At 38.8% G+C, this 17,866-nt stretch overlaps 1 long non-coding RNA gene across 3 annotated transcripts in view; it reads left to right on the top strand.

Moving 5' to 3' along the window:
- LOC132664132 (uncharacterized) overlaps window positions 1-17,866 on the top strand; it is a 146,290-nt gene that overhangs the window by 80,022 nt on the left and 48,402 nt on the right. The gene's annotated exons all lie outside the window — the stretch shown is intronic.

Below are 17,866 nucleotides of genomic sequence, written 5' to 3'. Positions count from 1 at the left end.
TTTTTCCTTCCCCAGATCCAGGAAGTTCTCAGCTATTATTTCTTCAAGTACACCTTCAGCACCTTTCCCTCTCTCTTCCTCCTCTGGAATACCAGTTATGTGTAGATTATTTCTCTTTAGTGCATCACTTAGTTCTCTAATTTTCCCCTCATACTCCTGGATTTTTCTATCTCTCTTTTTCTCAGTTTCTTATTTTTCCATAATTTTATCTTCTAGTTCACCTATTCTCTCCTCTGCCTCTTCAATCCGAGCCGTAGTTGTCTCCTTTTTATTTTGCAGTTCATTGATAGCATTTTTTAGCTCCTCCTGGCTGTTCCTCAGTCCCTTGATCTCTGTAGCAAGACATTCTCTGCTGTCCTCTATACTGTTTTCAAGTCCAGCGATTAATTTTATGACTGTTATTCTAAATTCACTTTCCGTTATATTATTTAAATCCCTTTTGATCAGTTCATTAGCTGCTATTTCCTGGAGATTCTTTTGAGGGGAATTCTTCCGTTTGGTCATTTTGGGTAGTCCCTGGAGTGGTGCGGACCTGCAGGGCACTTCCCTTGTGCTGTGGTGTATAACTGGAGTTGGTGGGCGGGGCCGCAGTCAGACCTGAAGTCTACCCCCAGCCCACCGCTGGGGCCACAGTCAGACTGGTGTGTCCCTTCTCTTCCCCTCTCCTAGGGGCGGGATTCACTGTGGGGTGGCGTGGCCCGTCTGGGCTACTTGCACACTGCCAGGCTTGTGGTGCTGGGGATCTGGCGTATTAGCTGGGGTGGATCAGCAAGGTGCACAGGGGTGGGAGGGGCAGGCTCAGCTCGCTTTTCCTTCGGAGATCCGCTTCGGGAGGGGCCCTGCGGCACCGGGCAGGAGTCAGACCCGCCGGAGGGATGGATCCGCAGAAGCACAGCTTTGGGTGTTTGCGTGGTGCAAGCAAGTTCCCGGGCAGGAACTGGTTCCCTTTGGGATTTTGGATGGTGGATGGGCGAGGGAGATGGCTCTGGCGAGCGCCTTTGTTCCCCGCCAAGATGAGGTCTGTCGTCCGGGTCTCAACAACTCTCCCTCCCGTTGTCCTCCAGCCTTCCCGCTTTCCGAGCAGAGCTATTAACTTAAGACCTCCCAGATGCTAAGTCCTGCTTGCTGTCAGAATACACTCCGTCCGGCCCCTCTGCTTTTGCAAGCCAGACTCGGGGGCTCTGCTTGGCCAGCAGGCTGCCCCTCCGCCCCGGCTCCCTCCCACCAGTCTGTGGAGCGCGCACCGCCTCGCCGCCCTTCCTACCCTCTTCTGTGGGCCTCTCGTCTGCGCTTGGCTCCAGAGACTCTGTTCTGCTAGTCTTCTCACAGTTTTCTGGGTTATTTAGGCAGGTGTAGGTGGAATCTAAGTGATCAGCAGGACGCGCGGTGAGCCCAGCGTCCTCCTACGCCGCCATCTTCCCAGGATCCTCCAGTGGTTGAAAATTTAAATAAATATTTATAAATATTTTGTGTATAGTCAAATATAGGAAAGTTATGTTTTCCCTAAGTTGTAAAATTTGGTATTTATATATTAATTTTGACCCGTTATATATAGTGTTTCTATCCTCTATATTCTTATTTTCCTTTGATGGCACAGAGTAACATTTATATGCTAAAATTTATCAATAGGATCATATTTATGTAAACTTATCTGTATAGTTTTAACCTTTTAACAACTGCATTTAATTGCTACAGAATTTGTCCAAAAAAATTCAATGTTATTATATCTGTATTAACTCTTAAAATATTTTCAATGGACTGTTTATCTCATGTAATATTTTTGGTTTAATTCTACTTGGCTTTTGCAATAATTAACTCAAAATGGATCAAAAATCTAAATGTAAGAGCTAAAATTATCAAGCTCTTAGAAGAAAATATAGGGGTAAATCTTCATGACCTTGTACTTGTCATGTATTAGATATGATGCCAAAAATATGAGCAACAAAAGAAAGAAGATAAATTGGACTTAAAAATGTAAAAACTTCTTTGTTTCAAAGGACATCACCAAGAAAGTGAAAACATATCCATAGAATGTGAGAAAATATTTGCAAATCATATATCTGATAAGGGACTTATATCCAGAATATATAAAGAACTTATATAACTCAACAGTAAAATGACAACCCAATTAAAACACGGACAAAGATCTAAATAGATATATCTCCAAGGAAGATATATAAATGGCTAATAAGTACATGAAAATATTCTCATTAGTCATCAGGGAAAGGCAAGTCAAACTGCAGTAAGTACTACTTCATATGCACTAGGATGGTTATAATCAAAAAGTCAGAAAATAAGTGTTGACAAGGATGTGGGAAACCAGAACCCTCATGTGCTGCTGGTGGGAATGTAAAATGGTGCAACCACTGTGGAAAACACTCTGGCAGTTGCTCAAACTGACACAGTTTACTACATGACACAGCATTTCCACTCCTAGTTATATATTCAAGAGAAATGAAAACATATCTACACAAATGGAGATATTTATAGATTCGTGGACATAAATGTTTGTGACAGCATTATTCATAACAGCCAAATGGTGGCAATAGCCCAACTGGGTATCCATCAATTGGGTAGAAAAAAAATAATTATGTGGTGTATACATACAAGGGAATATGATTTGACCTTCAAAAGTAATCAAATACTGATGCATGTTACAACATGGATGAACCTTGAAAACATTATGCTAAGTAAAAGAAGCCAGTCACAAAAGACCACCTATTATATGATTTATTCCATATTAAATGTGCCAAACATGGAAATCTGTCTATAGAGAAAGTAGATTAATGGTAGCTGGGGTGGAGGTGGAGGATTTGGAGGGTTGGGTGAAATGATAGCTAAAGAGTATGGGATTTTTTTTTGAGATGATGAAAAAGTTCTAAAATTGACTGTGGTCATGGTTGCACATACCTTTGAATATATTAAAAACTATTGTGCATATTAAAAAGGTGAATTGTATGGCATGTGAATTGTATCTCAATAAAGCTGTGAAAAAATAAATTAATTCTACATGGCTAACATTATTGCTGTTTCTGATTTGTTGCTGTTCATTAAGTATCTTTGTCCAACCATTTATTTTTATACGTATTTAAAAAAATTTTTTTTAATGTTTATTTTTGAGAGAAACAGAGCATGTGTGGGGGAGGGGCAGAGAGATAGGGAAACACAGAATCTGAAGCAGGCTCCAGGCTCTGAGCTGTCAGCACAGAGCCCAACGTGGGGCTTGAACCCACGAACCGTGAGATCATGACCTGAGCCAAAGTCGGACGCTTAACTGACTGAGCCACCCAGGTGCCCCTAGTTTTATATGTATAAATTCATATTAGTTTTCATACTTTTCCAATTTTTTAAATGTTTATTTTTGAGAGAGAGAGAGAACATGCATGTGGGAAGGAGAGAGAAGAAGACAGAGGATCTGAGAGGGGTGCCTGAGAGCCTGATATGGGGCTCAAACTCATGACTTGTGAGATCATGACTTGAGCTAAAGTTGGACACTTAACCAACCGAGGCACGCAGGCACCCCATACTTTTCCAGTTGATAGAAGTTCTGTCATTGTATATTATGTCATGCATTTACAAAATTTCTGTCATTTTAGGGTGCCTAGGTGGCTCAGTCGGTTAAGTGTCTGACTCGATTTCAGCTCAGGTCTTGATCTCACAGTTTGTGAGATCAAACCCCTCATCAGACTCCACACTGACAGTGCAGAGCCTGCTTGGGATTCTCTCTCTCCGTCTCTTTCTGCTCCTCCCCTGCTCTCACTCTCTCTCTCTCTCTTTCAAAATAAATAAATAAACCTAAAAAAATTCTGTCTTTTGCTGTGAAAATTATGTCTTTTTTGTTGTTCTGGAATAATTGGAATAGGCAGCAACTCTTGCCTTAGTTCTATTAGTGTTATTTTAAAAGTTCCCAGAAAGGTTTTGGTTCTGGTTCCAATATGGTGGAGTAAACCCACTACAGCCTACTCCTTCAGCTGATTACAACTAAAACACAGAACAAAACACAAAACGAACCACCTGTGACCTCTGAAAAGTAAACAAAAGCATTATTGTGAAAGGAAATCAATCTTCAGGCTGGGCTTCTTCTGTAGCAGTTTTCCCCAAGGGCGTGTCCTAGCCATGGATCAGCACAGGAGCCCCACAGGCAGCTAAAACTCCAAGAGAAGCCCATCTTTCTGGCCAGAGGAACCAGGCAGGAGAGTGGAGGAGTACATAGGAGGGGAGAAAGCTGAAGAATGGGTCTCCAATTGTTTATGAAACCACACAAGACATAGTCAAACCCCTGAGTGATACAAGCAGGAGACAGAGACAAGCAACACAGCAAAGGCTTAAGGAGCAGAAATGAAATTTGAAACATTCACACAAGTCTCCAGTTAGTCCCTGAATAATGCTCATCTGAGTTGAAGCCAAACCAGTGCAGCAAAGGGTTAGAGAACTGAACTGAAATTCACACTATTGCCTACAGAAGATAAAGGCAGAAATAACGCTTTGAATCTAACCATGGTGACTGCCTGTTAACAGTGTGAGATAACTAAAATGACGACGAGATGCTGCTACACAAGCTATTGGAATGTCCAAACTCCAGGACAGTGACAACACCAAATGCTGGCAAGGATGCGGAGCAACAGGAACTCTCATGCATTCCTGGTGGGAATGCAAAATCGTACAGCCACCTTGGAAGACAGTTTGGCAGTTTCTAGCAAAACTCTCTTCTTACCATATGATCCAGCAATTGCGCTCCTTTGTATTTACTTCAAGGAGTTGAAAATTTATATCCACACAAAATCCTGTACACAGATATTTATAGCAGTTTTCTTCATAATTGCCCAAACTTGGAAGCAACCAAGATGTCCTCTAGCAGATGAATGGATAAATAAACTGTGGTACATCCAAACAATGAAACATTATCTAGGACTTAAAATAAATAAGCTATTAAACCATGAAAAGACATGGAGGAAACTTATATGTAGATTATGAAGTCAGTTGTTCCCCTGGATATCCTTCCTCTCCCAGTTTTCATCAGTCTGTAACTAAAAAACTCCATACATTTGATTAAGCATCTTATTTTAGAAATTTTATATTCTACTTCTGCCGCTCTGACGTCAACATTTTCCTGATACTATTTGTAATACTTCTCTCCTACTTTAGTATTTATAGCCTGTTCTATTAAATCTCCCTCAATTATGACTTCCTCCAGTCATCCTTCAATGATGTGAACCATATGAAGAGTAATTTTTGCACATGAGGTGATATACTTTCCAATCATTGACAAATCTGACAATGTCCTTTTTTCTTTCATATATGAACAAGTTGGAAAGAGAGAGGAAAGGGAAATACATTTAAATATCTACTATGTTTTAAGCACTTTCAAAAGCCATTATCTCATTTCTTTATTATTTTGACACTGTGAGGTAACTATTACTTCTGTTTTACAAATGAAAAATTGTTAATGATTCAAAAGATAAAATAGTTTGCTTATATATCTAGTAAGTGGAAGAGCAAGGGACATCATTTGAACTCTGGTTGTTGTCCTCCAAAGCCCCTACTCTCTCCTTTGCATCACACTTCATCATGATTTTTTTTTTCACATGTTGAGGAATCAGCCAGTTGGTCCTTGCCTTCCTCAGACCCTCTGGGGGTCAGACATGGTCTTCAGCCTGCTAACTCAGAAACACTCACAGATCCTTACCACAGCAGGCAATCTGTCAACAGCCTCTCAACTGGAAGCTAGAATAATAATATCTATCATTCATTGAGCATCTTCAAGTGCTAGGCATTGTGCCAAGTGCTTTACTATTGAAATATATAATTTCTATTTTACAGGTGAAAAAGCTGAGGCTTCCTATTAGCATTTAGCTGGTAGGTGGTGGAGCCAGGATAGCCTGTTTGTTTCTCTAACTCCAAAGCCCATGCCTTAACCATCATGTAACTCTGCCTGGATAAATTCAGTGTCTGGTGTCACTGGACACACGTATTCCAATCTAATCAAATTCTTCCATTATTTTCCATTGTGTTAGCTTGTAAAGTGTGATTGAGATTCTGCTGTGGCTCTCTAATTGGCTCTCGATTCCTCCTGTTGAGATTGGAACTTCACCCTGAATGTCAGCTCATTTTGTTGGATGTCGTGTCTGACCTGCTTTCTTCTTTCCATTGTTTTTCACCTTCACCTGTTGCCTGGGAGCACTGGACCTGGTATACATTGATTGCTTCCTGCTTGTCTTCTACTATCTCCGTTGGCTACAATTTTTCTTTCCTTAATATAACTCCCAGATTGGACTAGCTTGGATATCATGCTGAGACACCATTTGATGCATCATCTCTATAGCCAAGTTTAGTTTCCCTGCCTTTGTTCTCCATGTAGTCAGTGTGCATGAGTGAAATGAGTTTTCCTAATAATTTGGAGGTAAGATGGTCTTAGAGCATCACTAGTAATAAGGAACCTAAAAGCTATTCAGAGCAGAAATACACATACATGTTGCTTGTTAGTGGGTTCGTGAGGGTGACTGCTCCTAGGAAAATATGATTCTTTGTAAAAGGAAACAAATTAAATTATGCATTGGGTGGGGGAGGGAGAGAGACAAGAGTAACCTACAATATATCTAGAATAGGAAAATCTAATAAGAATTTATCCTTGTTTATCCAGCATTACCAAAGGGGGAAAGAAAAATATCTAGTTATTCCATTGATGCCAAAGATCATTCCTCAAAGTTTACAATAAAATAACCCCTATTGACCATGCAACTTCTCTGGTTACAGGAAGAACCTTCTGGTTATGAAATTAGCCCCCAAAATGTCTTAAAAAAAGAAAATAGGTACTCTAGAGAAGGCAAATACTGCAACAGTAGAAGAATATTTATTTTATAAATTGGTGTTCTGATGTCACTTGTGAGTTTAATAAATGTACATTGGGCCTGGGAAACCAATTGACTGTAGGTTTTTTGACCAATTTGCATTTGAGAACCAGCAAAGCTGAGAATTAGACACTGGGATGTGGGTTACTATATCAATGTATTGCTACTTCATGGACTGTCTTCCAAGTGCCTATCTGTATCATTTTCATATACTACTCTCTTAGTTCTCTCAGTAATGAAAATATAAATCGATATAACTCACTTCCTTTCTCCACTGTGCATTGCCGCTGGGGTCACTGAATGCTTTCACTTAGGCCCACATGAATCATAAAGTTATGTAGAGACATAAATGTACATTCTGTGGATATAAGATAAAGTATGAGTTTAATTCCATTACTAACCAGGTTTAGTTAAAACTAAATGGTGTCTTATTTTGCAGTGTATCTATAGCATTGTTTCTCAGATCTCAGCTCTCTCTTAACTTGTGGCTCTTTAAGACTCCTATTAGATATTTTGTACTCCACTCTAAAGAGACTTCAATTGGTATGGCAATTTAATTTCGTTTCTAGAGTTATATCACAGAGAATTATTAGTTTTAAATTTTGACATCATTTCTTTATTGGAGCAGCAATTTTATTAAAGTTTTCTTTCAAACTTTAAACATAATGTTGAAAAAGAAAAATTAACTTAAAGATCGAGCTAGAGAAATGCAGGAGGCTAAGGGTGTCCTCTGGTCCTGCCTTTGACATGAGTAAGGATTTAGCTGGATGCCTTGCTATAGTCCGTTCCTCTCTTTGTTGGGCTGGTCCAGGGTCAGTGTCTTAGCCGCCTGACTCAGCTAGCTCCTGCCACCTACTGATTGGTTGAAAATATCGATTCTGGGCAATAAATAACTCAGTGCCACAGAAACTATCCTTAGGCACCATTTAAATGTCACTTTGACTGAACAACTTGACTTGGTGTTATTTGCTTTGTAAGAAGAGAAGGGGAATTGAGTTTAAAGTTTCATGCTACAGTAAAGAATCATTATTTTTCACCTTCTTTCTTCATCCCCACCTCAGACATCCCAACCATGGCGTCAGGACCTTTGGAACACTCCCAACTTCTGATTAACATTACATTACATAATAAGATCCAAGAGTGAGGAAGAGGGAAGGAACGGAGCTGGAGAGTTTCTAATATTGTCTTTTAAAATTTTTGAGCCATTTTCCACTCACTGATCATTTCCATGAACATGAGGAGAAATAGTCTTTGTTGTATGAACAAAAACCATTAATTGAGAGTGTAAATTCTGAACACACGTTTGGAATAACAAAACTTCATTAAATGGAAACAATCAGGATGAACTGTGGAATAGAAACTTGTATTTTCTTCTCTGGTTGATATGTCTGAAGACATCCATGAGCTCTGAAATAAAAAAAAAAAAAAGGATGTTTCTATTCTATTTCACTTCATATTATTCTTTTACTCATCTTTTATACTTTTACGTGCTTGTCAAGACCTTAACTCCAGATGATCAACTGTAGATGGTCAAAATATATGTCTTCATTATGTCATAAATTATTTCTACACATGTACACCAGTGTAGGTGAAATCTCGTGGTCATTAAGTATCCATCTTTACTTGAGTACTAGTTGGTTTACTCCCCAGAGTAGATTGGTAAATTCCTTATCTTTGTAATATGGACAATTTATATAATACCTGGTTTACAATCCCCCCCCCCCAAGACATTATTACCCTTCCTCAATTAAGTGAATAGGAAAAATGACATATGGAGGATATAAGACCATCCAAGAAAAGTGAAAAGTCCTTAATTTTTCCTTAAATCAACAAATATATGTTGGTTAATATGTTTACTGCTGATTTTTGCACTCAGATCATTTTGTGTGATATTTACCACCATATTCTATCATTAATATTTATTATTAAGGGAGGAATGGGACAATATTCATTGAGCACCATGCTTGGTAGATCATGTCATGCATTTCAGATACTTCTCAGTGCTAGTTAGGCATGCCTCAAATTTCCATAGAGTCTGAAGTAATAGTTGTAAATCTCAGGATTTTAAAAATAATATTCTCTAAAATATTTTTACTGATGTTCTCCATAATGTATATATAAATAACACCAAGACACCTTTTTAATCATTTTGTATGTGCCATTTTCCAAACTACCATGCATATTAGCCTGGAAGATGATGTGACACCAATGTAATTGCATCATTGGTTAAATTGCTTTACTTAAAAAGAACTATTCTGAATGGATGGACCAATTTTTCCAATATATTTTCACTTTCCAGGAATTTTCCATTGTGGAGTTAAATATTTGAAAATCTTAGTATAATATAAACAGGCCAGTATCCTAGGTTTCTCTGTTTATTCTCACTGTATATGCCTTTACATAGCATTCATGTCTTTGAAATTTATTGACTTTTTTGGTCCAGTTTTCCAGAATGTGAACTTTTTAAAGAAGTTCGGGACTGTTTAGATCACTGTTTTATCCCCAAAGTCTAACTCAATAAATGTTTATTGAAAGAATCACTTTAAAAGAATCTTCTTACAAGGCAATAACGATAAATATTTAAACAATACCTTATTGCTAGCTTTTAAAGTAATTTCTTGACAGATTTACTGAATGAGACCAGCCTGTTTAATAAATTATAGTATTCAACTTTAATTTTCCCATCCATGGTTTTCTGTCTTCTTTTTGGAACTTTGTGCACTGATTTGGTATGCTTTTCCACAAACTTCAACATTTAATAATTTCTCTAAGAAAAAATTGTGAAGCTTGGTTAAAATTCAAATTACAGCTTTACCTAATAATTCTAGCCTATGAATAATGCTTTTCCTATAATATATGCCAGTTCTCATGTTGGGAAATTTTATAAAATTACCCATTTTCTCTTTGCATTAGTTTGCTGCTGACACTGTAACAAATTACCACAAACTTAGTGGCTGAAAACAATGCATATTTATTTTCTTGTAGTTCTGGAGGTCAGTAGTTCACAATCATTTTCACTGGGCTAAGGTCGAGGTGTCCTGGGGCTGGTTCCTTCTGGAGAGAATCTATTCCTTGCCTCTTCCAGCTTCTAGAGGCTGCCTGCATTCCTGATTCCTGTCCTTCCTTCACCTACCCAGCTAGCAATGCAGCATCTTGCTTCTGTTATTGCATTGCCTTCTTCTTCTTTATGCAAATCTCCCTCTACCTTCTACTTCAAGAAAACATGTGATTGCATTTATGGCCCATTGAGATAACCCATAATAATCTCATGTCAGGATCCTTAATTTAATCATGCCTGCAAAAGTCTGTTTTGCCATATAAGGTAGCATTCATAGGTTCTAGGAATTAGGACCTACATATTTTGGGGAGATATTGTCCAGCCCACCACACCCTTCTCTATTTAATTTCTGTACTAAATCTATGATGCTTTCTTAATAAAAATGTCTTAAAATATGTACAAAACATTTATTTTTATTGATGCTGTTTGCTTTATTTTAAAGAATTAAAGAATTTTAATAAAAACAAATTATATTTTCACAGAAATTACAAAGTTTTATCAAGTTGTCACCTCCAAAATCTCATGACTCTGATCCCTTGTGGTGGTATTGTGGAAGACTGTGGCAGGTCAGGGGTGGAGAGACAGTTGGTTTGGTCAGCATACTCTTCACACCCCAGGATACAGCAACTGAAACTGGTAGAATTTATTTCATTCTGTTCTGACACTTCTCCCCTTCTGCAAGCTTTTTTGTTTATGGAAGATGAAAATGTTAAAAACAGAAAACACACGTTTACTCAATTTCACAGTCCTGCTTAGACTGATACATTGTTCTTAATATACTGCACCCTCTAAAATGTCCATCTCTCAGGGCGCCTGGGTTGCTTAGTTGGTTAAGTGTCCAATTTCGGCTCAGGTCATCATCTCGTGGCTCATGAGTTCGAGCCCCACATAGGGCTCCGTGCTGAACAGCTTAGATCCTGGAGCCTACTTCGGATTCTGTGTCTCCCTTTCTCTCTCTGCTTCTCCCCCACTCTCTCTCTCTCTCTCTCTCTCTCTCAAGAATAAATAAACAAAAAAATTGTTTAAATGTCCATCTCTCTCATCTGTGCTGGTTCCTATCCTCTGAAATCTCTAGTAACTCTTTCCCTCGCTGATAGCACTTTCTTAGCCTTCCAAATTACCCAGGGAATCCCTGTCTCAGGGAAGTTTCTGTAAGCCCTTCCCACGTGACCTCCACATACACGGCCCCTGTAGCTATCACTCATCATCTGATTTACAACTACTTATTTTCTGGTCTCTCTTCTCCCCTAGGTTGTGTGCTCCATAAGGGTAGGAACTGTGTCCTTTAGATTGTAACATGTAGCATTCTACCCACCCCAGAGTTGGTGTTCACTAGATGTGTGCAAATAAGTAAAGGCTCATTCAACAATTGTGTGCTGACTAAATGGATGAAGTTTCGTTTACCAATGAGTTTACTAATTTCACTAACTTTTCTAACATCACAAATTTTGACACATGCACATTCCATAAAGTGTGAGGCATAGTGAGAAAATGGGGAGAGTTTTTCACTTATCAGTGTCGATATTATAAAAACAGAAATATGTAAAATATTTTCTGTATTTTGGGGGTAGAATCATGTGGATCAGATCATACATTGGCACCTGAATTTGTGGTTCTGGCCAAATGGGACAAATATGCATCAATATCCTTCTGAAAGCAGTGTCAGTAGGTCATATAGTTTCTACTTAAGAACTCTGACAAAGGAGGTGTATATATATATGTATATATATACATCTGTGTGTATATACACACACACACACGCATAGATGTATTTATTTATACATATGTATTTATATATTTATGTTTATATACACACATATTTTAAATATATATTTATATATTAAATATTTATATTTTAATTTATTTTATGTTTACATAAGATATTATATAATATATAAATATATAATATATATATATGATCTTTGTAGACTCTCAGAATATTGAAACTGTGAGGACTACAGAAATCATTGATTTTACTGTGCGTTACTTTTTAAAAATTTTTTAAATGTTTAAATTTATTTGAGACAGAGAGACAAGCGTGTGAGTGGGGGAGGGGCAGAGAGAAAGAGAGACACAAAATCTGAAGCAGCCTCCAGGCTCTGAGCAAGCTGTCAGCACAGAGCCCCACGCAGGGCTCGAACTCAACAAACCGTGAGATCATGACCTGAGCCGAAGTCGGAAGTTAACCGACTGAACCACCCAGGGGCCCCAGTGTGTGTGTTACTTTTAAGATGAGGACAGCTGTATGTATTCCTGTAGAGGTATTGATTTGCCCCAAATCATAGAGTCAAACCTGGGACTGGAATCCAGCCCTCCTGCCCAATGAGTTTATTGCTAGATCTACTATGCCATAATATAGTAATTTAAACACAGTTTTCAAAAGTCAGTAGGTCTTCCAAAATTCTAAACCAGATCTATCATTTGCATTTTTCTCATGATGAGAAGCAGTGAAAAGAAAACTAGATTAGGATCACCTAACTTGGATATGTTGATGGAGGTTTTTTGTTGCAGCCCCAAAACATTGTAGAATGGCACCTATAAGGCAGATGCCGCCTCTGCTGTGGATTGGGAGCTGCAGAATTCGGAAGCCACCTCTGCTCTGAACAGGAAGCTGCTGAGTTAGAAAACTGCTTGACAAATCAGGAAGTTGCCACCGTGACTGCTGGCTCCAAAATCCTGCTGGGGATTGGCTCACACCAGAGCATCCGAACAGCAGTACCTAAATCATATGCGGAATCTTTGCTCCATAGGAGTCTGGGAAATGGTGTTTTAGTATGAAAGAGAGGCCCACACTGGTTTTAATCTTGCTTGGATGATGATGGGACAAATTTAACGTCTGTGACCCCCAAATAAGGCGATGGATATGAAAGCAGTTTGTCACAAAGACTTGCAAAATGCCAGTTATTTAGTGTCATTCCCCAGGCCGTTGTGCCCTCCTAGTTATTCCTACTTCTTTTAGCCTATGTGGCATGCTAGTGGGATGAAATACAACTATCTTACTAGAATATCACTCACTTATTCAATCCCTGAATATATCTGCCCATGAAAATAGTACAAAAGGGAATGGGGAATATGATATCTTTAGCTTGGACTTATTTCCATGGCTAAGTTTAGAAAAGCGTTTTAATGAGTCTTCTTGTTAGCAGGCTATAGCTTAATGCCATTTGGCTCTCCCTGAAGACTCTTCTAAAATTATTCCTGATCTTGGGACTTATTTTACTTTAAAGTAAGCGGACATGCTGAGTCTTGTGCTGGTTTATTAATTGGAATGAGTGACCGAGAAAACTTGGCTGGTGTCATTTGGCAAAATTTGGGGCTATTAAAAACATTCTGAAAACCACATTCAGAATCTAACTTGCTGGCCTGGGAAAATTGACCCCCCCACTCTTCACTCCCCGTTTTCCAGTGGTTGCACTGTTTTGTGTCCTCCGTGACCCAATTCAGCTTGATCTCAAGTTGCTACCCTTCTTCTCACTGGCCTTCCGCTCACTTCCCACAATCTTTGCCGTGACCCCACTCTGTTGTTTTTATTTCCAAGTCTATGAAATAAAAATGTAAAGTACTTTCCTACATATGTTCTTTAAGTTCTCTTGGATAATGAGCCATCGTTATTGTGGGTGAGAAAGATGATCACTGATTCATTTTGTGGGGGAAACATGATACAAATTAATTTTCAGTATTGGCAGGTATTTGTACTTACACTTCCCTGTGCTTAAAATAATATTTCTTGCCATTTGAAAAATGAATTCAATATTATGATTTGTAAATATTGCTTATAAGAATTATAAAACTTTCTATAAATGTAGGCTATCTCAAGTGTGACTGCATAGTGCTGGTAAGTCAAACTGTCTCTGACGGAGCTCAGGTCGTTGGGCAACCTCTCTGGTCTTCCATTTTCCTATGGATAAATCAAGATGCGTTTCATCTCCAGCAGTCTAACATTTCTATGAGCGGATGAATGTTTAGCTACCCGGCTTGAAAGTGATGGCTTGCCTCCCTCACTAACCTATCCCAAAATAAGGATCTTAGGATATGGGATTAAAAAGTGCATTACCGAATTCACTTCTCTATTTTTTTCTCTTCCTTCTTCCATCTCTCTCTTCTCCCTGCACTAATAGATTTCAAGATGAAAGAACAGACCCTGAGGGGTTGTCTTTCTTTACATGACCAGAGCTAGAGGTGGACACGGTCATTAGGAGGGAACAGCGGAACTATTTTTGAGCGTTTCTTTTCCATAAAGGAAGTAACAGGACGCACCTCACCGGGACAATGTCAACAAGGAAAGTTTTTACTTTCTTCCTTAGCCTGGTTGCTCATGATGAGCAGTTACATATTCAAATGAATCTGTCAGGGACAAGAGTCTGGTGCTTGAGTTCCTGCTCGGCCCGATGACATTGATTTGTGAGCATAATGCTCGGCTGCGGGATGTGTGACAGATAAATTTTATCAAAATTAAGGCACAATTAAACATTTCATCTTCCTAATTACTGGCTGTAGATTCAGCCTGATGACCATGTGCTGTAAGAAATCAGCGACCATTACACATTTTAATGGAGCACAGCTGTCTTACAGCTTGGTAATATTTGCACAGTGCCACAGAACTGTAATTTATGATAAAAAGAAAAAATGTGTATTGGCGCTTTTTTGCCAAAATAGATTAAGGATTCATATACTTTAATGAGATTTGGACCTAGTCTTGGATTATCGTTATAAATGATTTATGTGCATGTTGGTGGACTCCTGTAGTTCAGAGTTGATTTGTGTTTTGGTCTACCAATATGTAATTCAATATCTATTCTTGAGCCAATACCCATCACTTTCCCCCTTTTCCATTTCTTTTGCATCTTACATTTCTTTCACCTCTCACAAGGAAGGACAGATGGGAAGGGAACAAAGCAAAAAGGCAATGGCGGGAAGGCAGGAAGGACCTTGTTGAAAACAACTGTAGCTTCTTAAAAATTCATCGGGAGCAAGCTGGGGGAAGGGTGGAGGTGCCCGGACTGCAGGAACAGAGGCCCCCGGGGACCTGTCTTCACCAGCCCTGGCCTTACGTAGGGACACAAAAATCCGCGGCTTAGTGGGTGGAGCGGCAGACAGGCCCACGAGGACCAAACCAACCCTGACTGCAGAACTGATCTTTGCTCTTCTGAGAGGAGAGGTGACTGACAATTAAACCCTCCTCTTCTGTTTCTTCATCTGTGATGGAGGGAAAGGCTCTATCCCCTTTCCTGAGACTCCTGAGAGCACTGAGGGAGACTTCCAGTTAGTTATTACTGTAAAAGGCAACGTGGCAGTGCTAGTCTCCTCACCACTACCACCGTAAGGACTTCTGGGCTGTGAGTTTGGCTCTACTTCCTGTTAACCACCGTTGCTGTGTGTCTCTTTATTACCGTTCTTACTGGAAGAACACTTCAGCATGTTTGATGAATGAATTGCTGTGAACAAATTGGTCACCAGTAGGGTCATGAATAGTCAAAAATGTACACAGAGATTCTATATAAATTGCTAGTGCGTGGTGCATAGCTGTTGTGAATAAATTGGGGAACAAATGTAAATTTTGGTATCTTACTGGTGATTATTATGATGATTAGATTTGTCCAGGTAAATTGATGGCACATCTCCAATCCTTCTTATGTGCAGAGGATGCACATCTCTTCAGAAGTATTTCTTTTCAGAAAGCACACTGTGGATGAGAGAAAAAGGCAAGATACCAGAATCTACATGAATCTGCTCAATTTAGGTGTTAACTTGCCTACTGAAAACAGAGAACATACCCTAATGAATTCAGAAGGCCTATATATATATATGTAACAGGGAAAGAAGAGCTCATCATTTTATCATCCCGATCTTCTCCAGGCTTGATTTATTTCGGCACTCATATGCTGGAATGTTTCATACTGTACCAGGTTGCATATGCTTGCACACTAATTCTCAATTGCCGTATGCAGTTTGTGACAACCATCTGCTTCGACCTCCCTTTGAGTTCTTTCTCCCACTCAGCCCAGCTGAAGTAAAAATATGGACAGAAACAACTTCTGCAGGGAAATGAAAAAGTTAATAGGAGAGTTAAAGTTACATTGTGTATCTGCCTTTTGCATGGATGTGCTCCTGCAACTTATGCTCCACTTATCAAATATTTCTGCAATGCAAAGCCTGACACTTAGCAGAAAGCTGTAAAGAATGCCATGTTTCTTCTGACAGTCTTGGCTGTGGAGGAAAGGTAATAATAAAATACATACATCTAGTGCACATCTCGATGCTGGAGCCCACTAGCACTGCTTCCCAGCCTAGACCTACAGTATGTAGCACCTTGTCACATACCAGAAGATGAGGGGGGAGGGGAGGAAGGAAGAAAGAAGCAAGCATATTTGGAAAATGCCTGAAAAAAATCAACAGTACATTTTGGAATTTGACTTGAAGAGGAGGGTTGATATATATATCCTAAAAATTATTGAATGAGGGCATAGGAGAAAGAACTTCCATAACAACAGAGCTCAGATCCCATGTCTTTTTGCATGGAGCATGAAAGGAGAAATAGGAAAAGGTGTCTGAGAATTTTATACATGTGTATTTGTGTTTGAGAGATTAAAAAAAGAGAAATGCTTGAGTTATTAGAAAACACACTACATCATGAAAGTGATTGTATTTATTGTACTTCATCAGATCAAAGGAACCACCAATTGTATTGGACCCGATCTCATGAATGCTGAAAGTTAAAAAAAAAAATTATGTCTTAAAAACAATGAGAAGTTCGATATCTCTATCTATATATGTATATGTAATTCTAAATCCACATCCATATCTGTATCTCTCCCCAAATGGATCAAAGTATGGTATCTCGGTCTTCCATACTGTGAGCATATGTCTGACTCTAAGAACAAAAGAAAAATGACCTGGAGACCATAAGAAAAATTATGGTATGGGAAATTTATGGGAGAAGAAGAAGGAGAGAAGAAATAGGAGGATGGGAATGGAGGAAAGAAAAAACTGGGTATGTATAGAGAGGACTAGAGAAGCAATCTGAAATAATGCTGTCACACTAGCATTCGGAAGACCACCATCACAGCCTCTGTGTTCCAAAATCATTAATATTACTACAGGAAAAGCACAAAGTGAGAACATGAAATGAAATTGGCAGATAAAGAAAAAAATGTCCTGGATATAGCACTGATGAATTTCAGATGGAGTCAGATATAAAGCCTGGTGAATCATTACTAAAATGGGCAAAATACAAGTTCAGTGTGTTCTCTTAGAGTCTGAACCACCAGATTCTGTCTAAATATAATTGATTAATTCTAAAAGCCGCAAGACACGCAAATATTATTTGCTGCGTTTTACCTTTTCCTTCAAACTTAGATGGTCTATCGGAAGAATTTCAGTTGAATATGTCAGAACCAGATTATGTAATTGGGGTATATTGCCTGACAATCGTTGAGAGAAATTTAAAATCCTTTTGAGACCTCCAAAGGGAATAGTTAATGATCAATTAGTAATGATTTAGAGCGTGGGCTTTGGAATCAGATGGACTGGGTTAAAATTCAGCTCCACTTTTGACTTTGCCATTTTTAACTTATGAACTTGAGCCCCAGTTTCTCTATTTGTAAGATGGCCGAGAAGAGCACCTACCTCACTGTTGTTAGGATAAAGTGAGAACATATATGTAAATCACCAGCACACTGTTTAGTACATAATAAATGCTCAATTAATGATAGCTGTACCAATTGCTATTGAAAAGTCTGGAGGGAACAGATGATAAAAGCTTCATGGGTAGTGGGAACGAAAATGCAGGAAAATGACCATGGACAGTTTGTGGTGGATGGGGCACTGAGTTCTTTCCTGGGCAGGTAGGGGCATGAGATGTTAAATTTGCTTAGTTGAGAAAATGTGATCTTTTGTTATCATATGATGATGAAGCTTAAATATAAAGATTACACACACCACCGATTCTTTGGCAAATATT

The sequence above is a fragment of the Panthera onca genome, chromosome F2, assembly GCF_046562875.1.
Source record: "Panthera onca isolate mPanOnc1 chromosome F2, mPanOnc1 haplotype 2, whole genome shotgun sequence".
NCBI lineage: Eukaryota > Metazoa > Chordata > Mammalia > Carnivora > Felidae > Panthera > Panthera onca.
This window is presented reverse-complemented; position numbering and strand designations above follow the sequence as displayed.